The sequence below is a fragment of the Cryptomeria japonica genome, chromosome 3, assembly GCF_030272615.1.
Source record: "Cryptomeria japonica chromosome 3, Sugi_1.0, whole genome shotgun sequence".
Lineage (NCBI taxonomy): Eukaryota > Viridiplantae > Streptophyta > Pinopsida > Cupressales > Cupressaceae > Cryptomeria > Cryptomeria japonica.
In genome coordinates, this window is record NC_081407.1 from 888935292 (window position 1) to 888948039 (window position 12748).

The following is a 12748-nucleotide window of genomic DNA, read 5'->3' on the forward strand; positions in this document are numbered from 1 at the left end:
CAGTATTTATGAGTTATAAGTGCGTATAGGATGAAAAAATATATATCATTGGGCTTGCCAACATTTTAGGGACTAACAGTGTATACGCGGTACTTAGACATAGTTTTATTTGTTTTTTAAGGCCTAGGAGCGTGTACAGGGTGAAAAAAAAAATATTGTTGGGCTTGCCAATATTTTAGGGACTAATAGCGCATACGCGGTACTTAGACATAGTTTTATATGTCCAAGAGCCTCAACGGCCTCAAGTTATTGAATTATTGTTCTTATTAGTTTTGTCAATATTATTGTGATTATTTAATAGTTTTGATTCAAAACAATAATGATAAGATGCATATTTATGGTTATTTGATTGTTTATAAACTTTTGTTTACATATATATGTAATATGATTATATTTAGGACAACTAATATCAACCATGGGAAAGAACAAGTCAGAAATGAAGGAACAACGAGAGGCTGAAAAGGAAAGACAAAGGTAGTGTATGCAGAAATTACGTGACATAAGAACAATGGGACAAGAAGGTATGTCATCCTCAACATCTCAATTTGATTTACCAAACGAACATAATGCACCTAATGCAATTGAAGAAGAGATTTGATTTACCGTATGAACCAAATGCAGATGAAGAAGAGACCACATTGAATAATCAATTAAATGATGAACATACACTTGCTCTATTTGATGAATTGAATGTACACAATGCACAAATGTTAACACCTCCTAGAATCATTCGTAGGAAAACAAAGTATCTAATTGACATTGATGAGAACATATTGAAGCTAATGCCCGATAAAATGAATGAACTAACTTGTAGGAGAATGGTTAAAAGAATATGGTAAAAGTATTTTTAAAACTTAAATCAAATCGCAAGATGTCAATTAATTGTTCAAATGATTAAAAATTTGAATTTTAGAGAGGCAATGAAAATTCTAGGCCTAAGATCATCTGAAAGTAACAGCGAAAGAACTATTGTGAGAAATCTATTTGATACATATCAAGTTATTCGTTCAAAATCATGCACTAAAGATTCTAATGTTACTCAACATGTCATTACATGAAACTTAATGAGAAAGAAAATTAAAAAAGATCATTTGATAAGCAAAACAAGTAAGTCATTAAATGTTAGTATAACAACATTAAGTAAAATATTACAGAGGCGAGAAAAAATAGAGGAACCTAACAATAATTCTCTTTGGGAATTCTCAAGTAGATTACCACACAAAGACAAGGTTGTTGTCGATGCACTAAGAACATTAATTGAAAAATTTTGGCATGACAACACAAGAGTTTGGCCCAACCAAAGAGATGTTGTTAGAAGGCGAATCGGGCCTACAAATCATGAGCCACATGCCAAACACTATTTGGAAATGACTCAAAAAAAAAAATTATGAAAGATTCCTTGAAAAGTTTCCTCAAATAAGAATTTCTCAAAGTTTTTTTGAAATGGAAAAATAGTTTTATATTAAGATTAATCATGTATGCACCACATGTTGTTGTAGGATGCATATTGAATTTTCCATGCACTGTGATATTTTTCTTCGTATTTGTTCTACTTTGCACACTAACGATGTTTTGTAGGAATGCAATATACAAGCACCTCCTAAGTCGGTAAGAGAATTTATTTCAAGTGTGCTATGTAATAGATATGATGGTTGCATTTATTATAAGATGCCTTGTTTGGAAATTTCTTGTGCTATATGTGGTGGTTTGAAACATTTACCAAGATGTGTAAATTTGGAGAGCACACGTGAAATTTGTAGGAAACTAGTTTCTTTTGGAAAATACAAGATAGTCAAATATGGAGTTAAAGATGGAAAAGATTTGAATTAGTGAAAAATGATATATGTGTAACTGAATTTATGAAAATGTTTCAAGAGAAACTAATTTATGAGTACATAATGCATACACATAGAGCTCGATGGTTAGATGAGGAATTCAAGTTATGTAAGGACATATTTCCTCTTGGCAGCATTATCTCTATTGTTGATTTTGCTGAAAATTATACACTGCAACCTCAAAATGAAGTGCAATCTATGTATTATCATTCTACACAAGTTTCTATTTTTGTACACATAACATTCATGCATGTTGATGATAGCACAAAGGAGGATAGAAAGGTTGTAAGAGAGTATCACTTATATATAAGTGATGATCGTACTCATTCATTATAGTTTGTACAAGGATGCTTTAAAGTTTTTAATGATAATTTAAAGGAAAGAAACATACAATACAACCGACACTTAATATGGTCAAATAATTGCTTCGCACAATTCAAGAATGCAAGGATGTTTTATTTGTTGACAAGGATGCATATGACAAGTGGTGTACAACATTTTTGGAATTTCACTGAGGCTAGACATGGTAAGGGAGAGCACGATGGTGCAGGAGCATGTGTAAAAAGAGCCCTAGCTAGAGAAGAATTGAAGTACGAAGGTGGTGTTGAGTTGATAGATACAAAAATAATTGTACGATGGTGTAACTCAATGACGGATCCAGGTAATCTAGGTACATCAATGGTTTGTAGATATTTTTGGTTGATCATTGAATCTTGTAGGTGATGAATACTAAGAGGGGGGTGAATTAGTATACCAAAAAATATTGTTGTCAATCTTTTAAATAGTTTAGCAGATAACCGGTGCAATAGATTCACTAATAGACCGATTAAGATAAATGCAAACTAAATAGAAAACAAGGCATTCACCCACAAAAGAACAATCACCATAACACAAGATATTTGATGTGGAAACCCAAATGGGAAAAACCACAGTGAACTCACAAGTAACTATCTGCAAAATAGAAACCAGACCGGTTAAGGTCATACAATGTTCTTCACCAGAACATATCCTATTAGGAATCTAGATCTCTGTTAGGAGATAAGTCATGTTAAATACTACCTTGTTAGAGGATTTCAGATCCACAGTTGTGAAACACCTTGTTAGAGGATTTACAAAGGCTTTGTTGGGCCTACCCGGTTAAGGGTTTTAGACTTGTCAAATATATTAGTAATCAACAAGTGAATGATTTAGATACTAGCATAGTATGCTTGGTTAGATCCTTGACAGCTCATTGTTAATGCATTTCAGCATTACTTCAGTCTTCAATATCTCCACACTCTGTCTCTTCACACAGACCTAATCTTCTCTACGATGATCGCACATAACCATTTCAATTCTATATCTCACATATCACACAGCTCACATGAAAACCCTAGACATGATGACCTTATAAAGGAAACTGATTTCATGTCGGTCCAATAGGATTAGACTACAAGTTCCTAGGTTTAATGCATCTAGACACATTTGGTAACACAACACAAACACACCGCCACAGTGTCGGTGGATGATAACTCATCACACATTACAGTAATATTGGTTGGTAACTCATCACAGAGTAATACCGGTTAATACAATATACCGATTACTAGTTGTCAAAAATGAAGACTGGTAGATCGTAGTGTTCTGATCAAAAGTTAACTACCGTTTGGTTCCTTCGGACCGCTTGAAATCCTCGAACCATTTGGGGTCTTCATGCTACTTGGGATATTCAGTCTATCTATGACCGGTAAACCATTTTCTGCAAAACATCGATAGTCTAAAGACTATACATTCAATAATACACAATACCAGTTGAGCATAACTCATACATCAAAAAAGTGTGTGTCCATCAATGACAATCAAAACATCATCGAAATGCCAACAATCTCCCCCTTTGACATTGATGGCACAACTTAGGAAAATTTTGACATCTAAGTTATTTTACAACAATAACATAAATGATGCTACAATCAAAATTACTCCCCCTAAGCATATACACTACTCCCTTTGCAAAAATTTACAAGTGCATGAAATGGTAACATTCACCAAAACTTTAAGTACACTACTCCCCTTTTGCCAGCAATGACAAAGTAATGCAAAGTAACCCATGTTTTCTTATACAATAAAAATAGAGTAAATGTTCATGACAATAAGGAATGAAATTTCTCAAAAAATAGATTTAAAGTCTTGCATAAAAGTTTTCATGGCCAATGTCCATGACTCAAGTAATGAGGTAGAAACCTCACTTTCAGTCTTCATCTGGAATGTCAGTTCTTCCATTGCATCAATGGTACTCGGCTCTTGAGTTACCATGATAGCTTCTAGGTTGAGAAAACATTTATGAAGAACTTGCAGTCTTGGCAATAGGAGCAGTTGAAGCTCCTGCAAATCTTTAGTCTGGTTGCTAATCTCAAAGTCCATCTTGACAGTCTGATGTTGATAACGATGAATGGTTTGTCCATAGGTAGTGAATGAATCATATGGCATCTTGAAATTGCTTATATATGCCTGTAACTCTGATTGGAGTTGAGCTTTCTGTTTAAGCACATCTTCACAAAATAGATGGGGTTGGCAGATTCTACTCAACAGTAATTTACCTTCACCCATAACAACACTGATATCATTATGTTGTTTCAGTAGTTGTGTCTAGAGCTCATTCATTTGCTTGACTAAGGCAACATTGAGTGCCTTTTCATGGTTCTTCTTTTCAGTTGCTTTAGCAACATCTTCCAAGCATTGTACCTGGTCCTCCACTAAGGTACAAAGAAGTTTGAGCTTGGATAGAGAGGAATCGATACTGGGGAGGTTGGTACCAGGAATTAGACTGGTAAGGGTGTCAACCCCAGTTTGTATGACATCCTGTTCTTTCTTCCTTCGCAATTCTTCCAGTCTCTCCTGTGCAAGTTTGATGCTTCGTAGTAGCTCAGACTCATCTATTGATTGAGTCAGACTTGCAAGAGTTAGATCAATAGGATTGGTGGTGTCAACCTGTTTGGTTTGATCACCTATTTCCTTAGGAGTCTGCCCTCCTTTTGTTTTGATCTCTGCTTGTTTGTTCTTCTCTACTTCCTTCTCCTCTTCTGCTCTTTTCTTATCCTCTTCTTTCTTCTTTTGCTCCTCTTCCTATTTTTTCTTCTCTTCCTCCTTCCTTTTTTCATCCTTCCTCTTGTCTTCTTCTTTCTTCTTCACTTCTTCTTTTCTCTTATCTTCTTCTCTCTTCTTTTCTTCCTCTTTCTTCTTTTCTTCCTCTTTCTTCTCTACCTCTTTTCTCTTATCTTCCTCTTTCTTTTTCTCTTCCTCTTTTCTCTTGTCTTCCTCTTTCTCTTTTCTCTTGTCTTCCTCTTTCTTTTTCTATGACTCATTCCTCTTGATTTCTTCTTCCCTTTCTTTTTCCTCTTGCTCTTTCTCCGCTTTCTCTTTGTCCTGTTTCTCTTTTTCAGCTTTTTCCTTGTCTAGTTTCTCTTTTCGCAGCTTTTTCTTTGTCATGTTTCTCTTTCTCTTTGTCAAGAGTGACATCCTCATTATCTAATGCATCAACATCAATAGTGTCAATTTGTTTTGTTACTCTTTCTTCTTGACTGTCAAATACCTCATCCGGTTTGCTTGATGATAGGTCAGGTTCTTGTTCAGTCTTCTTAGTGGCTTCAGCTACCTAGTGTATTTCGACAGCAACTTTAACATGTATATATGCATCCTTTTCCACTTCAGAAGCTTTACCTTCTAATACCCTGAGTATTCTCCTTCTCATGAAGAAGATGCCTTTGTTCTTATCCATTATTTCAAATAATTCAGAATTTGAGGCATCAGGAAAGTATTGTGCATAAATTTTCTCCCTGATCTCCTATTCTCTTTCAATGGTAATGCACCATTTATTATCTAAAGAATTATACAAAGAATTTGGTGTAGCCAATCTAATCTCAAATGGCGACCAATAATTAATACATAAGTATTTAATGACTTCCTATTCTACCTCTTCTTTCTCATTATCATTAAAATCATCAAAATGTTCTTTTAAATCATCAAGCAATTTCTTCCTAATGTTCTTAATTGTCCTCTGACAATGTGTCATTGGCTTATAAGAAGAAATGACTATATTTACCGGTGCAGAAGTTGTAGGTACATTACTGATAGACTTTGGCTTTTTGCTTGATTGCCTTGTCTTCTTTGTTTGAATCTTCAGTTCAGTATCTTCTTCCTCCAATGAATGATTCCTGGATTTCTGCTTCCTCTCGAATACTTTAGCTGGAATGATCTCAGGTTTCTTCTTAGTTGGTGACCGCTTGGTCACTTTCGGACTAGCAGAGGTAACCGGTGTAGATACCGATGGCACTGCTTTGCCCTTATTCTATTTTGGTTCTTCAATTGGTGTGACCCTCTCTAAGTAGGTATTGGTTCTCTTTTTCTTTCCATCCAGTGGTGAGGCAAGTAGGGTAGAGGCATACCCGATCAATAATTCATTCACCACTTCATACCCCATAGGGCCAACTACTTCCTTTCTCGGTTCCACCGCTTCCATTATGTAGTCATCTATCCTTATTGTGAAGCAAATGTCATCTTCATACATCTTCACAATATCACCAAATATCCTTATTCTCTGGTTCATCTTTTGTTTGAATTCATCAAAATACTTATTAAGAACCTCAGGATATCCAATTCCCACTGCTTGTAGACTTTCCTTAATTTGTCTGGAAACCGGTAGGTCAGCAAACCATTGAACATCACCTACTCCAAGGAAATAACCTTGAAAGTAGAACAATAAACCGACTAGAAGTTGGCCAAACCTAAAACTTAGAGAATTGTCCTATTTGATGGACTTCAGATTCAACAACAATTGCTTCTGTAGATAGGTACATAGGTCAAATGTAGTGTCTTCCTTGATCATCCTGTAGGCAGCATTCACTGCAACAACAGGGACAAAATTCATTATGCTGGTGTAAAATATCCAGTAACCAATCACCATGCAAGAATATTTTACCAGATCATCTGTAATGGTGTTGACGGTCATCGCCCGTTGGTCACTCACAGAACCGGTGAGCTTTGTCATTTTAGTTTTGGTGATCTTCCGTAGAGTTGGTACCTCTCCAATATTGCAGAAACTGGTGACAGCATAAATTGCTTTTGGTGTGATGTCATGGGTCCGCTTGAGATACATCTTGTCACCATGCACTCTACTAAGGATAATGTGAATATGTTCTTTTGTGAACTCTTCCAGAAAATATACCACATTGTGCAGTTTCATCTTCTCAAGCACTAAACTCAGGTTTGATCTTCTTGTCATCCTCATAGAACAGACTTAGCTAGGAATGAATCACTAGGGATCCTAGGTATTCCAACTTACAGTCTATATACCCTGAAATATCTTCCTCAATAATAACTTCAGCGGGTATTTGAGATAGGGAATTGTATTTTATTTTCTTTTGAAGAAATTCGGCTGAATCTATAGGTGCACTAGAACTAGAGTGCAATGCAGAAGCCATGATCAAATGATAAGTAAGAATTTCAGAAAATACCTTCACAAACTGGAATTTACGTTTTCTAATGTCACGCATAAAACACCACTTCAGTTGCAAGTTCACTGCTAAGAGTTCTTCACTGATTGCTTGGAAGATGGTTGCAAGCTTTTGCACAAGATTTCGTCAACTGCTAGACAAATTGCTCTGGTTGCTCTGCTCTTGAAAAATTATTCTTTCAAAAATAGATAAGTGATAATGACGATGAAAATCCTATTTAAACAACTCTCACCGACCATAATAAATGCATCATCGCTAAGGCACAAACCCAAATTTTTCCTTTTATCACTTCAAATCTTTTGTCGCCTGACAGGTAACATATACCAGTAAGGGTCTTTATCGATATAAACCAAGGGTTTGAAATATTTCACCGATATGTTCCCCCTAAGCTTTTCTGAAGCTTAGTTTGTCGGTTCCGAGACTTCCACACTAGGTGCAGAAGTAGGTTCATCCTGTGACTCTCTTTTAGATTTCTTTTTCCAATTTTTATTCATTTCCACTTGAATGGTTTCAACATTAATCTTCCCTTATGGAGTGATCGGTATATCATCTGATAGGTTCTTTCTCAGTCTACAAGTTCTAGCAGTGTGTCCCAGTTTGTTGCAATGATAGCATACCATTCCAAGTGTTCTTCATGGTCCATTATTCATATTTCCATTCTTCCTTTTGCTTGTTACAGCAGTGTGATTGCTACCACGATAGATCAAACAAGTTGCTCTCCAACTAGTTGTTGCTTGATAACAACTGGCCGATGGTCATAGGTATTGTACCAGTTGGGATTCCAGTTCACAGGAAGTTCCAGAATAACTCTTTGAGTCCTTCGAGGATATCTCCTAATGTTGTGCAAAACTGACTTGCATTCAAATGATTTATGCCCAAACTTGTTGCATGCATAACAATTTCCATTGAATCTATTGGATCTAGGCATATTGTTTTGAAAATAAGGAAAATTGTTGTAGGCCTTGCTTCTACACACATTGGTAGTATGTCCTTCTTTGAGACAATTAAAGAAAATAGGTTTAAATTTTTGCTTACCTTTATTCTTGGATGTCGGTTGCTTCTTTGATGCTTTAGCTTTTGTTCTAGAGGTCTCACCTTCCTCATACCTAGAGAAACCAAGTCCAGTGGTATTCTTTACTGGCTTTGTCGATTCCATCTTTTTCTCTAGCTTAGCAGTACTCTAATTGAATTTGGCTAGTATCTCCTTTGACTCAGTAAGTTCCTTGAAAATAGCAGCATTGGATTCCATCAAGGTTGCATTCTCAGAAATAGCCATGTTTAGTTCACCTTGCATTTCTTCTTTTTCCACTTTACTCTCTTGGAGATGAGTGGTAAGGGTATTGATTTCTTGCTTCAGCTTGGAGATCTCATGATCTTTGTCTTTTACCAGATCTTCAGCTTTCCTTCTGTTCTCAAGCTCTTGACACATTCTAATAGTCAGTCCTTCCAACTCCCTTCTTAGGTTGGCATTAGATTCATTTTGTTTTTCAACTTCTTCAACTAGTGCATCCATGTCTGCTTCATCAAAAGAGCTATTTTTCAGTAAGTTCCATCATTTTCTCAGCATGCTCTCTTCTTTTGGCCATAGAGGCTTTATACTTGACTTTGAGTTCATCATAGGCTCTCTCAGTCTGAGTGAGACGATGAGTAAGTTCCCTCACACTGTATTCCCCCATGTCTCCTTCCAAGTGGTTAGACTTATAGAAAGGTTGGCTCTGATACCAATTGATGAATACTAAGAGGGGGGGCTGAATTAGTATACCAAAAAATACTGAAGTCAATCGTTTAAACAGTTTAGCAGATAACCGATGCAATAGATTCACTAATAGACCAGTTAAGATAAATGCAAACCAAATAGAAAACAAGGCATTCACCCACAAAAGCACAATCACCATAACACAAGATATTTGATGTGGAAACCCAAATGGGAAAAACCATGGTGAGCAGAAACTCACAAGTAACTATCTGTAGAATAGAAACCAGACCGGTTAAGGTCATACAATGTTCTTCACTAGAACAGATACTGTTAGGAATCTAGATCTCTATTAGGAGATAAGTCCTATTAAAGACTACCTTGTTAGAGGATTTCAGATCCACAGTTGTGAACCACCTTATTAGAGGATTTACAAAGGCTTTGTTAGGCCTACCCGATTAAGGGTTTCAGACTTGTCGAAGATATTAGTAATCAACAAGTGAATGATCTAGATACTAGCACAGTATGCTTGGTTAGATCCTTGACAACTCATTGTTAATGCATTTCAGCATTACTTCAGTCTTCAATATCTCCACACTCTATCTCTTCACATAGACCTAATCTTCTCTACGATGATCGCACATAACCATTTCAATTCTATATCTCACATATCACATAGCTCACATGCAAATGCTAGACATGATGTCCTTATAAAGGAAACTGATTTCATGTCGGTCCAATAGGATTAGACTACAAGTTCCTAGGTTCAGTGCTTCTAGACACATTTGGTAACATGACACAAACACACCACCAAAGTGTCAGTGGATGATAACTCATCACACATTACAGTAATACCGGTTGGTAACTCATCACAGAGTAATACCAGTTAATACAATATACCGATTACCGGTTGTCAAAAATGAAGACTGGTAGATCGTAGTGTTCTGATCAAAAGTTAACTACCGCTTGGTTCCTTCGTACCGCTTGAGATCCTCAAACCGTTTGGGGTCTTCATACCACTTGGGATCTTCAGTCTATCTATGACTGGTAAACCATTTTCTACAAAACACCGATAGTATAAAGACTATACATTCAATAATACACAATACTAGTTGGAACAATTACCGGTTGAGCATAACTCATACGCCAAGAAAGTGTGTGTCCATCAATGACAATCAAAACATCATCAAAATTCCAACAGTAGGCACCTAAAATTAATATTTAATTAATTTAAGCCTATCAACATAATTAATTGACTTAATTGTGTTATCCTCATTCCTCTCATAATCAATTAAATCTAATTTAATTAATCCTATCACTATTGTCGAATAATTAGTTTATCAAATAAATAAAGTATTCCCCTATTCTTCTAAAGTCCCCTCTAATAATTATTTCCTCTAAATCCACTCGGTTAATTAATTTTAATTAATTGAATTAGTCATGTGATTCCTACAAATCACTTTTCCTAATCCCACTCAACCTAATTAATCCTTCTAGAATCTCTCATAATCATGCTTATCATTATCCTTCAATTTTTAATTCCCACTCATGTCACATCAACATTGAGTCTCTCAAAGAAATTCAAATTTCTTTGAATCCCTCAATGCATCTTTATTTTAGAATTATATTTGAAATTCAAATTTCTCCCCCCTTTTCCCAAGGAATTTTATATTCCTATTTATTTTCCCAAGGCACCCTTGATCCATGCCTTCTATCTCAAATCAATCCCAATCCTTCATGATCAAATCAATCTTGGCCCTCCATTGGCCTCCTCCAATCTATAAATTGGAGCCATTTCTCCTCATAAATCATCCACTTCTCATACAACTTCATGCTTCTCTTTCCTCCTCTCTCTCTTCATAATCATCTACCGAATCCATCCATCTTTAATCCATCACTCAAATCCAATCCATCAATTCTTGTTGAGAAAAGGAGATCATTCCACATCCAAATCAAGCAAGAAGCACAACAAGTGGAGCATCAAGGGTGCATCCTCATTCATCCACTTCATCAAGCTCAATCTAAGGGAGAGGTGAAAGACAAGGTATAAAGTTGGTTGTTTGCATTCATATTGTGTCATTGTTTGGTTTATTTGCATTCTAACCTCCTTTTTTCCCTTCATTCTTCTTCCGTCTTTTTCCCCTCTTCATTCTATTATCATTTTTTATTTATTTTTATTAACTGCAGCGCATACGCAAGTGCTTTGGCGACTGTGTAGGCGCTTTAGCGCGACTGACAACACTTCAGCGTGTGTGTTGTATGTGCAAACCAGTGAGTACTAATTTCCTTTTTTTTTAGTGTTGCATCTTTGCTCGACTGTCCAAGACCTTGAAAAAATAGAAAACCTACTAATCTAAATTACTTGCAGGTTGCTAGGAGTTCCAACCAAACATTGTGCTTTCTTTTTTAACTAGGCACCTAGATTTAATTGAAGGGTAAATGAACTATTATCTTATGTGTTTTGTGAAAAGCGTAAAGGTAGGAGAGTATGCTCTCATCTAGCTAGACGATAAGAAATCCAAACCCTCCAAGTTTTTCATGTTTGTTGCATGCTTACCCTTAGTGGGCCTGCCCTCCCCCAACTTTCTCTTTGAGAAGGTAAGAGGGGAACCACCCAAGTGACTACACCTGGACCTAGGGTTCCCAACTCACTATAATAAATAGGCCATTGATGATGAAAGGGTCAATGGTTGGGGCTATATGAGAGTTCACTCTCACATTGGGTGCTTAGTAGGATCCTAGAGATCTCAATCACGCTTAGGTGACTACTAAGTTCTTGGTGCTTCGTTGGGAAAAAGGCCTCAATTGCGCTTGCACAACTGGGAAGGGTATCTCCTAACAGGAAGCCATACTAAACACCTTGTGCATAGTGGCCAAAAACCTTCTATTCATTGGTGCAGGAGGTCGGACCTCCGAAGTCATCCATATTTTTGCAGCCCTTAGTAGAGACACAAAGTTTGCCATGAGGATTTTTATGGGAATTGATGCTTGGCTGCCCTAGAGAAGTGAGTGTCGTGGAGGGGATCCAGTGGGGTCAAGCATCTAAGTGTCCACTCTGGGTAAGCATAGATGGGAAACCAATTGGGATCCATTGACTATTGTCCTTACTCACCATAGGATATGTTGTGGAGCATGAGTGTCTTTTAAGTCTAACTTCTTTTGACCATTGTGTTTTCTTTACTTGACATCTCTTGCTAAGTCCATCCCCCACAACCAATCGATCACCCCTCTTTCCAAATTCCATATTGTCATCATCAAATCTTTAATCCATTTCTATCTATCCAAGAAATTCTCCAATACCCAATCCACTTTCATCCATTCAAACAATCATCCTTCCTCAAATAATATTCATTCTTCCTCTAGTCCAATCAAATCTCCAAAATTCCAATCAATAAAATCCATCCATCTTCCTAATCTGGTTATCCAATCTGGCCAATAAACCAATCTAATCTAATCCAAATCCAATCAAGTCCTAATCCAAGGACCAATCCAAATCAAATCCACTCAAATCCAATCCAAGTCCTAATCCAAGGACCAATCCAATCCTTTAATCCAAATCCAATCCAATCCAATCCAAATCCAAATCCAATCCAAATCCAATCAAGTCCTAATCCAAGGACCAATCCAATCAAATCAAGTCCTAATCCAAGGACCAATCCAATCAAACCAAATCCAATCAAATTTAATCCATCATCATTCCAAGCCAAGTCCTAATCCTCATCTTCATTTAA